This window comes from Anomaloglossus baeobatrachus, chromosome 1, assembly GCF_048569485.1.
Source record: "Anomaloglossus baeobatrachus isolate aAnoBae1 chromosome 1, aAnoBae1.hap1, whole genome shotgun sequence".
NCBI classification, from domain to species: domain Eukaryota; kingdom Metazoa; phylum Chordata; class Amphibia; order Anura; family Aromobatidae; genus Anomaloglossus; species Anomaloglossus baeobatrachus.
Window position 1 is genome coordinate 800,551,219 of NC_134353.1, and position 19,655 is coordinate 800,570,873.

The following is a 19,655-nucleotide window of genomic DNA, read 5'->3' on the forward strand; positions in this document are numbered from 1 at the left end:
TATTTGGACATAGAGGCTGAATTAAACACCTTTGATGTTAGAAATAATCCTATCTTTGAATTAAAGGGACTCTAGGATAAATTAGTAATGAGGCTATTATAAGGGGGCGTACATAAAAATAATGAAGCCCTATAACAGAAGTTCTTACTGCAACCCGCCCTCCCCCCCCCCCCCAAAAAAACAAACTAAACATTTGGCTGGGTTAGATAGGAATATATCTCACAACTTTACAGCCCTTACAAAGTAATTTTCCTTCTATTGAATCTGCTAGATTCCCCTTTCATTGCACCCATAAAGCATGATGTCAACAAAAGTTCCCCACAACCACCGTATGATATCCCACAGTGAATTCCTCAACAAACACAGTATGATGACCCGACTGTACCCACTCTCAACTACCCCAGCAAAGTATGGTGACCTCAAAACAGTATGATCCTCAACTTTGACCCCCACATAGCCCTTCATGCTGTATAATTGCCCCTACACTTCTTCACATTATATAATGGCCTCCAACACAGCCCTCCATATATTATAATGCACCCTCATAGTCTTCCATATAGAATAATGTACCCACATAGTCCTCTAAATATTATAATACAGCCCCATAGTCCTCCATATAGTTTAATTCACCCCTCATTGTCCTCCATATATAATAATGCATCTCCATAGTCCTTCATATATTATAATGATTATAATGTACACTCATAGTCCTTCATATATTATATTGTACCCCCATAGCCCTCCATATATTATAATATACCCCCATTGTCTTTCAAAATAGTATAATACTCCCCCCATAATCTTCCATATGTTATAACGCACCCACATAGTCCTCTATATATTATATTGCATCTCACAGTCCTTCAAATATTACAATGCACCTCCATCATCCTCCAAATAGTACCATTCACCCTCATATTCCACCATTTATTATAATGCACCCCCATAGTCCCCAAAATAGTATAATGTACCCCCCATAGTCCTCCCTATAGTATAATCAACAGCTTTTAGTTTTCCACCAGTGTGCTCACCAATTTAAAAAATAAAAAACAAATATTCACCTCTCCTCATTCCCCCGCTGCTGGGGTCTGCACATCTTGGCACAGCGGGCGTGCAGTAGTGGCGTCATTGTGTCCACTCTGCTGAGACGTTGCAGTGCAGAGAAAGCGGGAGAATGATGAAGGTGGTAGCGTCAGTGGAGCTCTGTCGCCAGGCCCCCTCCAACTCACCAGCCCCATAGCGGCCTTGTGGTCTGCCGTGCTTGGCAGTATGCGACTGGCTATTGTTGAAAGAGATAATGAACACTAATCTGTTAAGTAGAGTCCAATCTGGCTCATAGACACCCCCCATCACTAAGCTAGGACCTAGTGGCAGCTATGGGCTGACATTAACTCCTTATGACCCCGACTGCCACCACATCAGGGCAATCGAGATGAGCCGGGTAGAGTCCCGGGACTGTTGCATCTAATGAAGTGGCAATTCCGGGCGGCTGCTTGCTGATATTCTTAGGCTGGGGGGCTTCCCATAACGTGGGGCTCCCCATCCTGAGAATACCAGCCTTCAGCCGTGTGGCTTTCCCTTGGCTGGTATCAAAATTGGGGGGGGACTGCACGCCATTTTTTTAAATTATTTATTTATTGTACTGCACTACATAGACCCACCCACCGGCAGCTGTGATTAGTTGCAGTGAGATAGCTGTCACTCAGCATGGGGGCATGTCTGACTGCAACTAATCATAGGCACCTGTGGGCAGGGGAAGCAGTGAATATGAGATGGAATAATGAGCAGCCGGCATTTTCAAAAGCAGGAGAAGCCATGGAGCAGTGTGACAGCTGTGCAGCACCATGCCGGTGATCGGTGAGTATGAGAGAGAGGGTGAGAGGAAGAGACCGACAGACCGACAAAGAGAGAGACATACAGAGAGACCAGCCGACAGAGAGAGAGACCGACAGAGAGAGAGAGAGACTGACCGACCGACAGACAGAGAAAGAGAGACCGACAGACAGAGGGAGAAAGATATTTTCTAACCAGAAAGGAATTTATACATCTGAGCATGCTCTGTTGCTAAAAGACGGAACCGTCGCCGGAATCCGTCATTTGACGTATTGGACGGATTTAGGCGCCCATAGGCTTCCATTATAACCACCGACGGATGCCAATGGAATTCTGCGCACTTCGTTTTTTTGACGCCTCATTCTACTTCTGCCCGGCGGTCAGTCATTCCATGACTTATCAGTCGTCGCATAGCGGATGCAACGCAGGGCCACCAGTCACAATCCGTCGTTAATACAAGTCTATGAGGAAAAAACGGAATCCTGCAAAATATTTTGCCGAATACCGTATTTCCTCAAGGCCAGGGATTGTGACTGATGTAAAACAATGGAAGTGTGAAAGCAGCCTTACACAAAGCATCTAGCTTACACAGGAAGCTAGAAAGTCTGGCGAATTCTAGGTTACCCGGGCAAGAGCCACTAAGAGTCATCCCAAGGGTAGGGGCACTGAGTGAGGGAGTGAAACACACAACCAGTTACTAGTCAGAAAAGTCTGAGTCTCTGAACAACACTGTCGCAGGAGAAAGTTCTGCTTGAGAGCTTCTCCTGCTAGAACCGACCAGACTGGAAGAGGGCGAGAGGCAGCCGGTGGAGATAGTAAGACAGAGGAGAGAACATGGTAGCTGAAGGTTGAGCCTAACCGTTCCCAGAGTGCCAGCGCTGACAGAGTGCAGAAGCCCTAGGGCAGATTATACTCTATGTTGTCTGCCAGAATCTGCAGTGGAAGGGGATTTCAAGTCCCATCGCCTACCACCCATTTTCCCAAAGCACAGTGACACATAGGATCCGGGGTTGGGATTGCAGCCAGGCCCCACGGCGAGGATCCATGCCATGGGACACTTAGCAGAGACACTGGGGTCCCCAAGCCGCTTCAAGCCACGGGGATCCACAACCAAGTACAAAGGAAAGGAGATCTCACACTCCACCGACACTGGTGATTGCTTCTGATTTACCCGGGACCGGCTGAGGTCCATTGTGGCGGAGAGCGGCACCTCCGGGGAATCTTAAGAACTGTGAGTAAAAAGAACTTTGAACTGCAGCCCCCCCCGTGTTGTCTCTGTCTTTGCTGTCACCGTCACCCCACGCGTCGGTGCTACCGTGGACTACTGTCCTCGTCATCCACCCGTGGCCCGCTCCACCTGTGGGGAGTGACACCATCCCGGCTGCCATAACACCTGCCCCAGTGAGGAATTCTGCAACGGTGGCTACTCCCTGACTGCGTACTACAGTTGGCATCACGACATCCATCTTACTACTATCCCCATCATCCTCCCTCCTGTATGCCTTGGGGTCACAAAACCGGGCCAGGCCAGCCCGTGATGACGCAGAGGATCTGCACCCCCGTGCCGGGGACAAGTCAGGTAAAACCCACTCGACCCCAGGGTGTTACAAATTCATTTTGTCTGTTCAGAAAACTTAACAGACAAATGGGACTGTCAAGTAGACATATAAGCAGAGCCTAATAGTGGTGGTTGTTCAAAGGGGGCCCTAAATCAGTTATGGCTTTGGGGCAGATATAAAAAGATATAGTGCTGTAACACCCCACTGTTTACCTTTACACTTTTTAGTGGAATCTCTTCTTTTATATCACCCATATGGCTGTAACCTTTTATGAGATGCCTCATACTGTGAGTCGTGATATGGGTGGTGGAAGTAAGGGGCCCTCAGCCAACCTTAACTGACTAAAGCTGGTGTCACACACAGCGACAACGACAACGACGTCGCTGTTACGTCACCATTTTCTGTGACGTTGCAGCGACGTCCCGTCGCTGTCGCTGTGTGTGACATCCAGCAACGACCTGGCCCCTGCTGTGAGGTCGCCGGTCATTGCTGAATGTCCAGCTTCATTTTTGGTCGTCACTCTCCCGCTGTGACACACACATCGCTGTGTGTGACAGCGAGAGAGCGACGAAATGAAGCGAGCAGGCAGCAGGAGCCGGCGTCTGGCAGCTGCGGTAACCTGTAACCAGCGTAAACATCGGGTAACCAAGGGAAGACCTTTCCCTGGTTACCCGATATTTACCTTCATTACCAGCCTCCGCCCTTGCTGCCAGTGCCGGCTCCTGCTCTGTGCACATGTGGCTGCAGTACACATCAGGTAATTAACCCGATGTATACTGTAGCAAGGAGAGCAAGGAGCCAGCGCTAAGCAGTGTGCGCGGCTCCCTGCTCTCTGCACTGTGACATGTAGCTGCAGCACACATCGGGTTAATTAACCCGATGTGTACTGTACCTAGGAGAGCAAGGAGCCAGCGCTAAGCGCGGCTCCCTGCTCTCTGCACACGTAGCGACGTTATGATCACTGCTGCGTCGCTGTGTTTGACAGCTAAGCAGCGATCATAACAGCGACTTACAAGGTCGCTGTTACGTCACCGAAAATGGTGACGTAACAGCGACGTCGTTGTCGCTGTCGCTTAGTGTGAACCCAGCCTAAGGGCTTAATTCCCCACCTCCGATATTAAATCAAACTGATTGAGGCCCCCCCCCAGATCACCCCATAAGTGATTTTAAGGTTTCTTTCCACCTCATACTGTTTTTACTGGAAGTGAGTAGTCATAAGTGATAATGGCCCAGTGAAGCAACAGGGAACCGCCTATCTCCTTGTGTTCCTTACAGTGTGACTGCGACAGTGCATGAAAGATTTGGCTTTACCTATTACAATAGAGCTAGTTAGGCCAACCAATTAGCCTAAAGCCCACTTTACACGTTGCAATTAGTTGTACAATCGCATTTGCGATGTGACACGCCCAGGTTGCATACGGGATCTTATGAGATTTCACGTTGGTCGTTCATTTGCGGTCACACGTGCGTTAGTAGTCTATTTTAAATTGGTCAATTTTGTGTGCGATCCTTTAGATCATGTGTTCTGTGACGTATGCATTGGGCACCTTTTTTTTTTTTTTATTTATTGACTTGCCAAGCGTGTGTAATGTGTAGGGATGCGTTTTTACTATGTCATCTGCCATTCAGCTCTGCTACATGGCCGCTAACAGCAGACACAGACAGCCATGTAGCAGAGCTGAATGGCAGATGACAGCAGACACAGACAGAGCCGCACTGTCAGAATGAACTCGGGTGAACCTCACCCGACTTCACGGTCATGCTGCGGCTCTGTCTGTGTCACGCCCTGATTAGTGGTCACCAGTGAAGACTCACCGGTGACCGCTAATCTCCTAAATTACTGAAGTTAGCAGCCCTCTCTCATACTCACCAATCCCCGATCCCCGGCGCTGCACGGCATTCACACTGCTCCGGCGGCTTTTACTGTTTTGAAAAAGCCGGCCGCCCATTAAACAATTTCGTATTCCCTGCTTTCCCTGCCCACCGGCGCCTATGATTGGTTACAGTGAGACACGCCCCCACTCTGAGTGACAGGTGTCACACTGCACCCAATCACAGCAGCCGGTGGGCGTGTCTATACTGTGTAGTGAAATAAATAATTAAATAATTAAAAAAAACGGCGTGCGGTCCCCCCCAATTTTAAAACCAGCCAGATAAAGCCATACGGCTGAAGGCTGGTATTCTCAGGATGGGGAGCTCCACGTTATGGGGAGCCCCCCAGCCTAACAATATCAGCCAACAGCCGCCCAGAATTGCCGCATACATTATATGCGACAGTTCTGGGACTGTACCCGGCTCTTCCCGATTTGCCCTGGTGCGTTGGCAAATCGGGGTAATAAGGAGTTATTGGCAGCCCATAGCTGCCAATAAGTCCTGGATTAATCATGTCAGGCGTCTATGAGACACCTTCCATGATTAATCTGTAAATTACAGTAAATAAACACACACACCCGAAAAAATCCTTTATTAGAAATAAAAAACACAAACATATACCCTGGTTCACCACTTTAATCAGCCCCAAAAAGCCCTCCATGTCCGGCGTAATCCAGGATGCTCCAGCGTCGCTTCCAGCGCTGCTGCATGGAGGTGACCGGAGCTGCAGAAGACACCGCCGCTCCGGTCACCTCCACGCAGGTAATGAACACAGCCGCGCGATCAGCTGCTGTCACTGAGGTTACCCGCGGCCACCGCTGGATCCAGTGACAGCGGGTAACCTCAGTGACAGCAGCTGATCGCGCGGCTGTCTTCATTACCTGCGTGGAGGTGACCGGAGCGGCGGTGTCTTCTGCAGCTCCGGTCACCTCCATGCAGCAGCGCTGGAAGTGACGCTGGAGCATCCTGGATTACGCCGGACATGGAGGGCTTTTTGGGGCTGATTAAAGTGGTGAACCAGGGTATATGTTTGTGTTTTTATTTCTAATAAAGGATTTTTTCGGGTGTGTGTGTTTATTTACTGTAATTTACAGATTAATCATGGAGGGTGTCTCATAGACGCCTGACATGATTAATCTAGGACTTATTGGCAGCTATGGGCTGCCAATAGCTCCTTATTACCCCGATTTGCCAACGCACCAGGGCAAATCGGGAAGAGCCGGGTACAGTCCCAGAACTGTCGCATATAATGTATGCGGCAATTCTGGGCGGCTGTTGGCTGATATTGTTAGGCTGGGGGGCTCCCCATAACGTGGAGCTCCCCATCCTGAGAATACCAGCCTTCAGCCGTATGGCTTTATCTGGCTGGTTTTAAAATTGGGGGGGACCGCATGCCGTTTTTTTAAATTATTTAATTATTTATTTCACTACACAGTATAGACACGCCCACCGGCTGCTGTGATTGGGTGCAGTGTGACACCTGTCACTCAGAGTGGGGGCGTGTCTCACTGTAACCAATCATAGGCGCCGGTGGGCGGGGAAAGCAGGGAATACGAAATTGTTTAATGGGCGGCCGGCTTTTTCAAAACAGTAAAAGCCGCCGGAGCAGTGTGAATGCCGTGCAGCGCTGGGGATCGGGGATCGGTGAGTATATGAGAGAGGGGGATAGACTGACATGGACAGAGAGTGAGGGACAGAGATAGTGACGGACTGACAGAGATTAGTGAATGACAGACATTGTGAGGCACTTCAGAACGGAGCTTTTCAGCTGCGCTCTGAAGCGGACCTTTTTTAAGCTGCGGTGCAGAGCGCACACCTGCGCACATAGCCTCAGACACCGAAATCGTATGAGGGATGTCACACGTTACAATTGACTAGGTTCATACAACAAAACGCTCAATTCTAGAGAATGATACGATGTGTTTGCGATCAACGGTTTTGCGTTCAATCCTGATCGCAAGTAGATGTCACACGCAGATACCTCACAAACGATGCCGGATGTGCGTCACTTACAACTTGACCCCAACGACGGATTGTGAGATATATTGAAGCGTGTGTAGCGGGCTTTAGGCTTAAGAACAGCAGCACTACTCTCCCTGGTTGTTCAATCTGGATAGAGCGGTGATAAACAGGCAGCTGAAAGGTCCATTCAGAACACAATGTCATCTGTAGCACAAGAATGTGTTAATCAGCTCTATCAAGGAAGAGACCAGGAAGCAAAGCCTAGCAAATACGGGTGAGTACAAGTGCATACCATGGAAGGAATTGATAAGGATATCTTTTTTATTATTATTATTATTATTATTATTATTATAAAAGGATAGGAGCCCTTTAACTTTTTTTTGTTCAGCTGGAAAATATCTTTTATTAAGTCCTAATGAAGTGTCACGTCTCCACCAGATTCTGCTGCTGTGATTTCTGCACCGTCTTGTTTCCACTATTGGTGGTGCTGGTGGTAGGGGAGGAGTCCATACTCTACCGGAATCTGTTCATGTGACTTCTGCTCTGGTCACCAGGCGCCGCTGCATTCCCACTGTAGGTGGTGATGGTGATAGGGGGGAGTCAGAACTAGTAGTGGTGAGCGCAGCCTCTGCCCATCCACCAAGCTTTGTATTCCTGTGCAGTACCACTGTATGATTGTGGTGGTGTGTGCCTGCCAGCTGAAGTTATCAGCTTCCAGCTCCAGCCTAGGGGAAGGCACCACACCCTTCTTCAGTTGTCTGCTGCTCCCTGCCAGATATAGCTTAGTGTACTTGAACTGCTGCATTTCTGGCTTCACCCTTCTACTTTAATGCTATAGTTCCTTGTGATTTTGACCTCTCCCTGTTATAGTGATATTTCACCTGCCTGCTGATTTTGTACCCTGCCTGACATCTCGGTTTTGAACTCAGCTTGTTTTCCTGACATTTCTCCTGCCTGCTGATTTGGTACCTTACGGACATCTTGGTTTTGACCCTACCTGGCTACTTTCCCCCTCCTTAGACTGCAGCCTTTCCACAGGCTGCAATCCCCTTGACCTTGCAGTAAATCCAGATACCTATATAGGGGTTAAAAGGTTTCAGGGTACCTTGGGATCCTGTTTTGTGGTTGGATTGCTCTTAGTATGTCTGTGACAGTCACCCTGTGTTTGTGGTGCCGGACAGACATCACATGAAGTTGTCCTTCCCAAAAACATACATATGGCTGACAGCAAGTGAATATCTATATGTCCAGAAAAGCTACATGTCATGGAAATTGCAGCACAGGTCATTGTAATACATTCTCAGTTACATTTACTATATGTATAATGCTGGTGTGCCGTCCCGTGCTCGGCAGCCGAGCCGCTCGGTCCTGCGGTCACTCCGATCAAAAAGGGGTTTGTGGCTTGGGGACGTAGGTGTACGGCCGGAGCCGTGTTAAGTTCGTGATGCCACTCACGAGATGTGATTTCAGTTACGGGGCACCCGGGGGAGATGTTGCGCAGCAAGTTGTTAACCCCTCCGTTGGTAGGGATGGTGGCCCCGGGACCCGTTGGGGGGGAGTTGGGCGGTGCAGGGAGATTGGCGGCCGGAGGGCACTGATGTACTCACTATTAGTAAACACACGAGTCTCTGGTAAACCAAGGTGATGGTGGTCGGTGCCCGCAGGCGGCTGCAGTCTGGTCCCCCACCCGGTTGGTGGTCTCCGTCTTTCTCCCGCACCTGCTTTGTGATGGTGGACTACCTACGCTTGCAACTTCAGGAGTCCGCTTCCCGGCTTGTGGTTGTCTGAGGAGCCCTTTGCCCGCAGACACTGGCCCGTGGGATTTCTCTGCCATGGCAGTGGCTTTCTACCCCTCGTTGGGCTGCTGCCTTCAGTTGGGACTTTGGGTGGGACAGGACCTATAGTCCTGGCCGCAATCAGTTAATTAGCTAGCCCCCAGTAGCTTCTGTACCTAGCTTCAGGGTCTGAGTACCCCCCTTTGTGCTCCGGTTTCCAAGTCGGTTCCCCGGGTCGGTACCAGCGGGCCACTACCCTGTCCAGGTCCACCTCGGTTCCACCGAGCCGTATTCCCAGCTCCTGCAGACGGAGACTGCCATCTGCCTCCTAGCCAGCAGTACCAGGGCTCCTACCCTGGCACTGGTTCAGGTTTTGGTTCTCGCCTCTGCTGGAGCTGCACACAACTCTCCACCTTAAACTCTAGACGTAAACTGAACTTTCCCACCACAGGCCATCTGAACTCCTCGGTGGGCGTCTACCAACCACCTGGCTCTGCCCCCTGCTCTGTCCATCAAGCACTGAGGAAGGTGACTAGGGTTTTAAATGTTTGGCTACTGTCACCTTGTTAGGGGACTGGTGTAGTGTGGGGCCCTATCTGTGACTACCTGGCTCGGCCAGGGCGTCACACTGGAATAGCCTCTAATAAAGGCAAGCAGAGAATGATTCTTTGATTCAATGTGCAAATGGTGGTCAAAGTCTATTCCTGCTCATGGTGCATTTATCAGAGTTAAGGATGAATGGAGACATTTTTACATGTACTTACATATTTATCCTTTCCACCATATTCCTAATCTCTACTTGTTATCACAAATATTCTTTTTAGATCCAAAGACAGAAAACCTGATGTGATCATGCTTTAATACAAGAGATAGCTTGGTTACATGATGACACATCATGCAATTGTGTCCGTATGACATAATAATACAAGGTATATATTCTCTTATAAATGCAAGTTATATATCCATTGCGACTGACAAGGAACTTTCATCCTAAGAGTCTTTGGTATGTAAGGTCAAATTCAGACATCTGTATATATTGTTTCAAGTACGAACAGCAATGTACAGACTGGCCTGAGTCTACGGACCCAAACTTAACAACGTCATACACATATATGACTTTGAGTCAACTGTGGGACAAATTTTGGTCAGGAGACCTATGTCCATTCTGTGTATCGCGGTCCGTACTTAGACTGTAATACACGGACATCTGAACTTGGACTTAAGGTTATTTTAAACAGAATTTTTGGCACATATAGAAAACCCAGTTGGGATTGGGTAAAATCCTAGCACTGTAGGTATTGATTGCATGCACCTGGCTAGCTTTGATTAAGATCCAAGGCATGTGTTCACCTGGGCCTCTGAGTTTGCTGGAGATTGAGCAGAGTGCAGTGTGTGGGAACTGCTGAGGGACCAGGCTGTGTAGTGCGAGCGTTGCACAGACTGGAATACATCCGTTCAGAGCTGGAGCTGAGCCTGCAGGGGACACTGAGACTAAATACCATACCCCTTATTTTTGGAAAGTTTGCTCCAGGAAGACGGACTGTAATCTGTAAGCCTGCACTGACATATATGTGCCAGCTGAATTAACTATTTCTTTGCTGTTATATCTCTGAACCTGTAAGAGGCTGTTTTGTTTTTAATCCATTGAAGGTTTATGAAAGCAATATAATTCCACCTGTTTGGAGCAAACTGCATTGCCTGTGTAAACACTACTTATTGCCTGCTTGAGTGTCAACCCATATAGTATGCTAATCATCATTTGTATGGATAGATCACAAAACCATTAGAATGTGCTTTTCCACATAGTCTTCTTTTTTGAGGACCGATTGTCCGCCCCACCAAAAAATGGAGACATGTGTAGCACCCAGGGATATGGGGTACTCGGTTCCGGGCAGTGTCTCTACACTGGCCGTTACCCGGTTCTGTGCCCTGGGCCCTTTTTGTAATGGGGAATATTTACAGGGGAGTTGTGAATAAAGTTATTTGTGATGCCACTTGCGGTGTTGCCGCCAAGTGTAGGGAACCACCGCTGCAGGTTTTGCTGGGGCTGATGGAATGTGCAGCTCTGATGACTTGGGCCCTAAGCAAATAGGGTATTACCCCAGCAGGTGTATGATGCACTGGACGTCGCAAGAAGGAGTCCAGACAGGTATTCAGTGCAACTGGTTTACTCACTTGAGATGTTAACTGGTTGCCCGAGGCCGGCTGGTTACGCCTTCAGGTCCCCATCATCCCAGTGCCAGTCTGGTTCTCTGGTACCGTCTTCCCCTGTAGCAGTCTCTGGTAAGTGGGTCCCCGTGGTATGGAACACTGGGGGTCCCCGGTTTGTGGTTTGTCCACCTCTGTCCGCCTGACGGTAGCGTGAACCCTGTGGGGTTGGAGTCTCTGGTCCTGTCCCCGGCTCTCTCTTTGCTGCTGAGTCTTCGGATTCTTTAGGGTCAGCAAGGTTCTTGATGGTCCCCTTTGCTGTGCAGGTGTTAAGGCCTAAGCCACACGGCGAGAAAAACAGTGCGAGTGGAGTGCTATAAAACATCGCATTCCACTCGGACCAATTCTAGCCTGTGTGTCAGCACACATGAGCGATTATTTTCTCAGCCCTAATCGGACCGAGAAAACAATCACAGCATGCTGTGATTGTAAGCTGAGACTCTTTCTCTCGCACCCATTCAAGTGAATGGGGCGAGAGAAAAATCGCACTGCACTCGCGGTACACCGGTGTACCGCTAGTGCAGTGCGAGAATGACAATAGCCGGCTACGCAGGAGAGAGGGAGATAATCCCTCCCTCCCCTCCTGAGTGCCAGCCCGCCCCCCGCAGCTGAGGTCTGCTCGCACGAACGGACCTCAGTTGCAAGGACACACGCATGACACTCGGCTCTGCTGTACTGCCAGCGTGAGCCGAGTGTCATGCAAGGGGATCGCAGTAGTCCCCGTGTGGCCCCAGCCTAACAGGTCAGCTTGAAGCTCTTTTCTGTCCTAGGGTACTGTACCCCGTCAGTGCATAGATCCAGGAGTACTCCACCGTACTCCACCGGTAACCACTTCTCCTGGGTACGAGTCAGGGAGTCACTTCACTTCCACCTTTACACTTCCCCAGTCAACTCTAAACTGACTACTTTCCACAGTCTGCCCCTCCCACCTGGTCAACTAGTGGACTGGAGTGGCTCCATCTCTAGGCGGCCATCCATTGGTCTCACCCTAGCTGGGTACAATTCTATGGGGGATTGTTGGGGAAAACTGGGATTACCTGGGTTTTTGGTGTTACCAGCACTGGGGTTCTGGGTCCCTAAGGGGGTAGGCCCTGCATCCTTGTGGGGATGCAGAACCTTATAGCACCCTGATGGTCTCAGGGGCGCTACACATGTTGCGGGCCAAACTGACCAGAGCAAGTCATTAGCTCAATGAAAAATAAAACATTGTGCTTTCTGAATTTTACTGGTTAATGCGTAGGAGAAGTTAAAAAAAAGATTGGGAGGGGGGAGACAAAACCGGAAGTAGCCAGGATTGCAAAAATTGACACAAGAACCAAAACTGGGTCTAGCACACGGAAAAAAACATGGATCACTTTTCAGATCACACTGGAAAAAAAAAACAGACTATTTTTAACATATGAGAAAAAAGACCTGAAGTGAAAATGGCCTTGGTCATAGTTTCCTATGTCATGTAAGTGTCAAATTCAGCACAATATTTCATTGACACAAATAATTGTTTACAACTTTTCATCCAATGGCCTAGAAATATACAGATTATATCATAAATTGTTGAAAAAAGTGGATAAACTATGACTTAATACCAGAAAAGAAATAGTACATGAATAGTTTAGCTTCTGCTCCATGAAAATATCTTCCAAGGGGAAAAGTAAAATGCATTTCATCTATTAATAAAAGATCATCATTAATTTAGAGGCTCTTTCCTAGGCTCTTTGGATAGGAAACTTTCAGTTTTTTACAGCAAAAGCCTGCTAGCTCTGTGTTCACACCTCTCTGTTTTCACACAGACCATGTGTTCATGTGAACCACATGTGTGTCCATGTGAGCCACACAGAGAAATGTCTGTTTTTTAGAGTCAGCATGGATGAAAAGGACCAACAAAAGTATGGGTCAGTGGAAAAACACGTACAGCTGCTATTTTTAGGCTGAGAATGTGTCAAATAACCATGGACCTTCCCAGCCTGATAATACCAGCCCCCAGCTGTATGCTTTACCTTGCTTAGTAATCAAAAATAAGGGGGATTCCATGTCTTTTTAAAAATTTTTATCTTTATTTTGTTCTCAGAAACGTCCAGGCATCTTCCCCATGTCAAAAGCTTGTTGACTGGCTGTGCTGTAGCCTTTCAAAAAGCTTTAATCACCATCCAAACTTTGACACAGACTTCTGTGAGAAGTTCGTGTTTGAGTTCGAGCCCCTGACACCAGTTGTCCAGTACGAACCCCAAACTTTACCATTCGGGATCGCTCATCCCTACTGCTAAGGCCATATGCAGACGTCAGCTTTTATCACATACAAGAAAAACGGTCTAAGTTTAATTAGTGTTCTTCATCCATTTCATTATTCTTTCATCAGAGTGTTATCAGGGGAAAAACAGCTTCTCCACCTTCTCCTACCAGTCCATGGAAAAACGACTGCACACGAATGGCATCAAAATGCCGTCTTATTTTGTCACAGACAAATAGACTTGCATTACTGATTTTGATCCGCCACTCAGATCATTATCACACGTCTACACAATTTTGCACAAAGCATGAAGTCCGCAAAAAATCATAACATGTGAACATATCCATATACTATACTAGATGTGAACTCAATCCATTATAAAGATGGCTAACACTCATTCATGAAAAACTGACATCTGTTTGAGGCCTAGCTGCAGCTAAAGGCTATAATGCAATTCACATTAATGCCTATTGTAGGGCAAGTTATGACATTTAAAGAGACTGTGAGCACAGAATGACTGTTCAAACCAAGTACAGGTGCTTAGCGCACCTTTCACGTGGCCAAACAGTTTAGTGCATCTTCCCACCATCTCTGTCCCCAATGTATATATATACAGTTAGGTCCAGAAATATTTGGACAGTGACACAATTTTCGCGAGTTGGGCTCTGCATGCCACCACATTGGATTTGAAATGAAACCTCTACAACAGAATTCAAGTGCAGATTGTAACGTTTAATTTGAAGGTTTGAACAAAAATATCTGATAGAAATTGTAGGAATTGTACACATTTCTTTACAAACACTCCACATTTTAGGAGGGCAAAAGTAATTGGACAAATAAACCAAACCCAAACAAAATATTTTTATTTTCAATATTTTGTTGCGAATCCTTTGGAGCAATCACTGCCTTAAGTCTGGAACCCATGGACATCACCAAACGCTGGGTTTCCTCCTTCTTAATGCTTTGCCAGGCCTTTACAGCCGCAGCCTTCAGGTCTTGCTTGTTTGTGGGTCTTTCCGTCTTAAGTCTGGATTTGAGCAAGTGAAATGCATGCTCAATTGGGTTAAGATCTGGTGATTGACTTGGCCATTGCAGAATGTTCCACTTTTTTGCACTCTTGAACTCCTGGGTAGCTTTGGCTGTATGCTTGGGGTCATTGTCCATCTGTACTATGAAGCGCCGTCCGATCAACTTTGCGGCATTTGGCTGAATCTGGGCTGAAAGTATATCCCGGTACACTTCAGAATTCATCCGGCTACTCTTGTCTGCTGTTATGTCATCAATAAACACAAGTGACCCAGTGCCATTGAAAGCCATGCATGCCCATGCCATCACGTTGCCTCCACCATGTTTTACAGAGGATGTGGTGTGCCTTGGATCATGTGCTGTTCCCTTTCTTCTCCAAACTTTTTTCTTCCCATCATTCTGGTACAGGTTGATCTTTGTCTCATCTGTCCATAGAATACTTTTCCAGAACTGAGCTGGCTTCATGAGGTGTTTTTCAGCAAATTTAACTCTGGCCTGTCTATTTTTGGAATTGATGAATGGTTTGCATCTAGATGTGAACCCTTTGTATTTATTTTCATGGAGTCTTCTCTTTACTGTTGACTTAGAGACAGATACACCTACTTCACTGAGAGTGTTCTGGACTTCAGTTGATGTTGTGAACGGGTTCTTGTTCACCAAAGAAAGTATGCGGCGATCATCCACCACTGTTGTCATCCGTGGACGCCCAGGCCTTTTTGAGTTCCCAAGCTCACCAGTCAATTCCTTTTTTCTCAGAATATACCCGACTGTTGATTTTGCTACACCAAGCATGTCTGCTATCTCTCTGATGGATTTTTTCTTTTTTTTCAGCCTCAGGATGTTCTGCTTCACCTCAATTGAGAGTTCCTTAGACCGCATGTTGTCTGGTCATAGCAACAGCTTCCAAATGCAAAACCACACACCTGTAATCAACCCCAGACCTTTTAACTACTTCATTGATTACAGGTTAACGAGGGAGACACCTTCAGAGTTAATTGCAGCCCTTAGAGTCCCTTGTCCAATTACTTTTGGTCCCTTGAAAAAGAGGAGGCTATGCATTACAGAGCTATGATTCCTAAACCCTTTCTCCGATTTGGATGTGAAAACTCTCATATTGCAGCTGGGAGTGTGCACTTTCAGCCCATATTATATATATAATTGTATTTCTGAACATGTTTTTGTAAACAGCTAAAATAACAAAACTTGTGTCACTGTCCAAATATTTCTGGACCTAACTGTATATTTGGTTGTGATTGCAGTTTGACAAAAACACCATTAGGACGTGCAGACATATTGCTTTTTTTTTTTAATTTGGTTCTCATAAACGACAAGCCACTTTGTCATCTGCTTCTATCACCAACAAACTTCCATTTTTACCATCAGTTGGTTAAAAACTGTTTCAAAGGTGACACTAATATGGACTTCCGTTCTTTTTCACATCTGGAAAAATATTCACCTCACTGGAACAGAAAAAACCCAAAACCTGAAACGGAAATATAAGGCCAAATTTTGGGTACTGCTGTAAATCTAATTTCAAAATATATGACTTTCACATATGTTGGGTAGAAATCTTCATTAAGATAGAAGAGGAAATCATGGAGGCCAAGTAGAATTGTCACAGATAAGTCTAAAGGCCGCTTTACACACAATGACATCGATAACGAGATGTCGTTGGGGGTCACGGAATTCGTGACTTACATCCGGCCTTGTTAGCGACGTCGTTGTGTGCGACACGTACGAGCGACCGCCAATGATCAAAAATACTCACCTAATCGTTGACACGTCGTTCAAATCCCAAATGTCGTTGCTGCTTTTGGACGCAGGTTGTTCGTCGTTCCTGAGGCAGCACACATCGCTACATGTGACACCCCAGCAATGACGAACAGCACTGTACCTGCATCCTGAAGCAACAAGGTGGGCGTGTCTTTCATGCGGCTGCTCTCCGCCCCTACGCTTCTATTGGACGCCTGCTGTGTGATGTCTCTGCGATGCCGCATGAACCGCCCCCTTAGAAAAGAGGCTGTTCGCCGCCCACAGCGACGTCGCTGGGAAGGTAAGTATAGTGTGACGGGTACTAGCGATATTGTGCGCCACAAGCAGCGATTTGCCCGTGACGCACCAACGACGGGGGCGGGTGCGATCGGCAGCGACATCACTAGCAATGTCGTTGCGTGTAAAGTGGCCTTAAGTCATAGTCATGTATTACAAAATAATGCATTCTCACCATTGGAATATGAAAGACAAGTGTGTGAGTGCGATAAATGACTAGTTCAACTGTCAATGTTCTACTTGTTGGCACACAGCCTGGCATCTTGTGCTGTTCATAACCAAGGTCCTTTAATACCTTTCTGACTGGATTATTGTCCTTTTCTGTTTGTTTCCATTTGAGGCCTTGGTTTTTTTAAGGGATGAGTTGTAGTTTTGTGCTGTTCACATCATGTTTATATTTACATTTGGGGCAACGTAAAATTTTCCAGTACATACTCTAAATCCTTGATTTGTGCCACTATATACCATACAGTTACATACATTGTCCAAATCTATCCTTTGTAAACAATGTATAATAATAATAATAATAATAATAATAATTGCCAATGTATGTAAAGCGCTGTGGAATTAATAGCGCTATATAAATGAATAAAATTATTATTATTATTATTATTGTCCAAATCTATCCTTTGTAAACAATGTATATTGCATGCTATACATTTTATCTAGTTTCTCTTCTTAAAGGAAAGCCCAGTAGGCTATGTTTACCTATACAGTCAAAATAAAAACTATACTCTCATGTGTATATATATAGATATATATATATATATATATATATATATATATATATATATATATATATATATATATATATATATACTCTTCTGGCATTTGTCATGTCCAATGGCCTGCGTGGACCTGCATGGCGTATTTCTGTGAGCATTTCCTGGCACATACACTGAACATACACACTAAACACCATCTAATAGGACAAAATAATCTCCAGCAGATGTTTCTCAGCAGACGCTCATTTCAATCTGTTCATTCTTGTAGTTTCCTATATTCCATGGAGAGTCAACTAATCACAATGAAGTCCAAATCAATGCAATAAGCTCTTCAGCAGAGCACATTTTCAATGCTTTTATGTATCGCTCATATATAGGTTTAATAAAGAATACTCAGCTCAGGTAACATTTGTACAGGGCCTGAAAGCTGACCCTGGCACCACAGACGTAAAGGGATGTTTATTTCCAATCTACTTTTCTACAGGCTCAATACAAATCATGTATAAAAACAACCATTTATAGACCACATATACTATACATACATAAGTCATTGGCAAATAAATCCAAATAAATGGATATACAGCTCTGGAAAATATTAAGAGGCCCCTTCCAAATTTTCAGTTTTTCTGATTTTTCTCTTTATATGTATATTTTTGAGTAAAATGTAAATTGTTCTTTTATTCTATAAACTACTGACAAAATGTCAAAGAAAACAAGTTCATAATCATTTAGAAACAACAATGCTAATGTTTTAACTCAGGAAGAGTTCAGAAATCAATATTTTGTGGAATAACCATGTTTTAATCACAGCTTTCATGCATCTTGGCATGCTCTCCACCAGCTTTTCACACTGCTTTTGGGTGACCTTATGCCACTCCTGGTGCAAAAATGTAAGCAGTTCTTCTTTGTTTGATGGCTTGTGACTATCCATCATCCTCTTGATTACATTCCAGAGGTTTTCAATGGGGTTCAGGTCTGGAGATTGGGCTGGCCATGACAGAGTTTTGATGTGGTGGTCCTTTATCCACACAGATTGAGCTAGCTATGTGGCATGGCACATTGTCTTGCTGGAAAAAAAAACAGTCCTCAGAGTTGGGGAAAATTGCCTAAGCAGAAGAAAGCAACTGTTTTTCCAGGATAACCTTGTATACGGCTTGATTCATACATTTGTAGCACCCCTGCGGTACCAGGTGCCACAAATGTAACCAGTTGAAACCCAAACCCCAGAATATCTGTGCCGGCCAGTACACCAGCATCTTCAGGCCACATACACAACCCCAACACCAAAGTGGGAGACTGTCTAGCAACAGGTAAAAGGGAATGGCACTGACTGGATAGTCGCCACCCAATCTGTAGGGAGAGACCCAGCGAGGGAGAGGGGCCAGTGGTCAGTTGGGAAGTTGGCGAGAGGAAGTAGTCAGTTAAGTAAGGAAGTGAAGGAGAGAAGTGAAGTAGTGGAGTTAAGTGGAGGTGTAGAGAAAAGCGTGAGGAGAAGAATGTGAAAAGTACAGAAAAGACCTGAAGCAACACCGGAGTGCTGTAAAAGGAGTGAGGTACCGTGGAGTACGGAACCAGGACTCCAGGCACCATGGGTTACCTGTGGAAGTGTAAGACTCCAGGAACCACAGGATGCCTGTGGAAGTCTGGAACCAAGGCTCATGGAACACAGCACAATGCGGGGTGCAGACCCTAGGACAGTGGGACACTTTATGGTCAGTTGTTAACTCTGCCGGGTGAGAAGATATCCAGGGTCCATCGCCAACCCAAAAAGTCTGAAGCACAATCAGCAAAGTCGGGACCAGGGACTGAACCCCTTAAATAGTCCTGGCTGCCTGCACTAGGGCCAAGACTAAAAAAAGGGACTTCCAAGTAGCTCCATGAAACAGGAGTCCAACCACAACGAGTGTGCACGGAGGACAGCCAACCCAGGTCACAGCTGGCCGGAGAACAAGGGGAGCGGAAACACCTGTAACCAGCACTAGCGTGTCCAAGTACCACAAGTAAAAGCAAGGCAAGTTGAAACTGCAATACTAGTGTGGACTGATTATTATCGTCCCGTGCACTCACACAGACGGTTCCCCACTGCAATCCCCATCATTCACTGCTGGGGCCTGTCCCTGCTTACGAAGGGCACAAACATGTAAGCTGCACCACTCCATCAGCCCCAGCAGGACCCCTGCAGCAGCGGCCCCAATAACCTGGCGGCACACCGCAAGGGGCATAGTTGTATTTATTGGTATAATGAGAACATGCATTTAACATAATTCAAGAGTAGTCCGCAAGTATCTTGATGAAACATTTCCTAATAAATGGATTGGCCGAAGAGGCCCACTTGATTGGCCGACACGTTCACCAGACTTGACCCCAATGGATTTTTTCTTTTGGGGAGTACTCAAGGACAAAGTTTATAGTCAAAAAACAA

General features: G+C 46.3%; 1 protein-coding gene across 1 annotated transcript in view; it reads right to left on the minus strand.

Moving 5' to 3' along the window:
- The window catches only part of CAMK4 (calcium/calmodulin dependent protein kinase IV), a 393,072-nt gene that overhangs the window by 313,090 nt on the left and 60,327 nt on the right, over positions 1-19,655 (minus strand). The window lies entirely within an intron of this gene.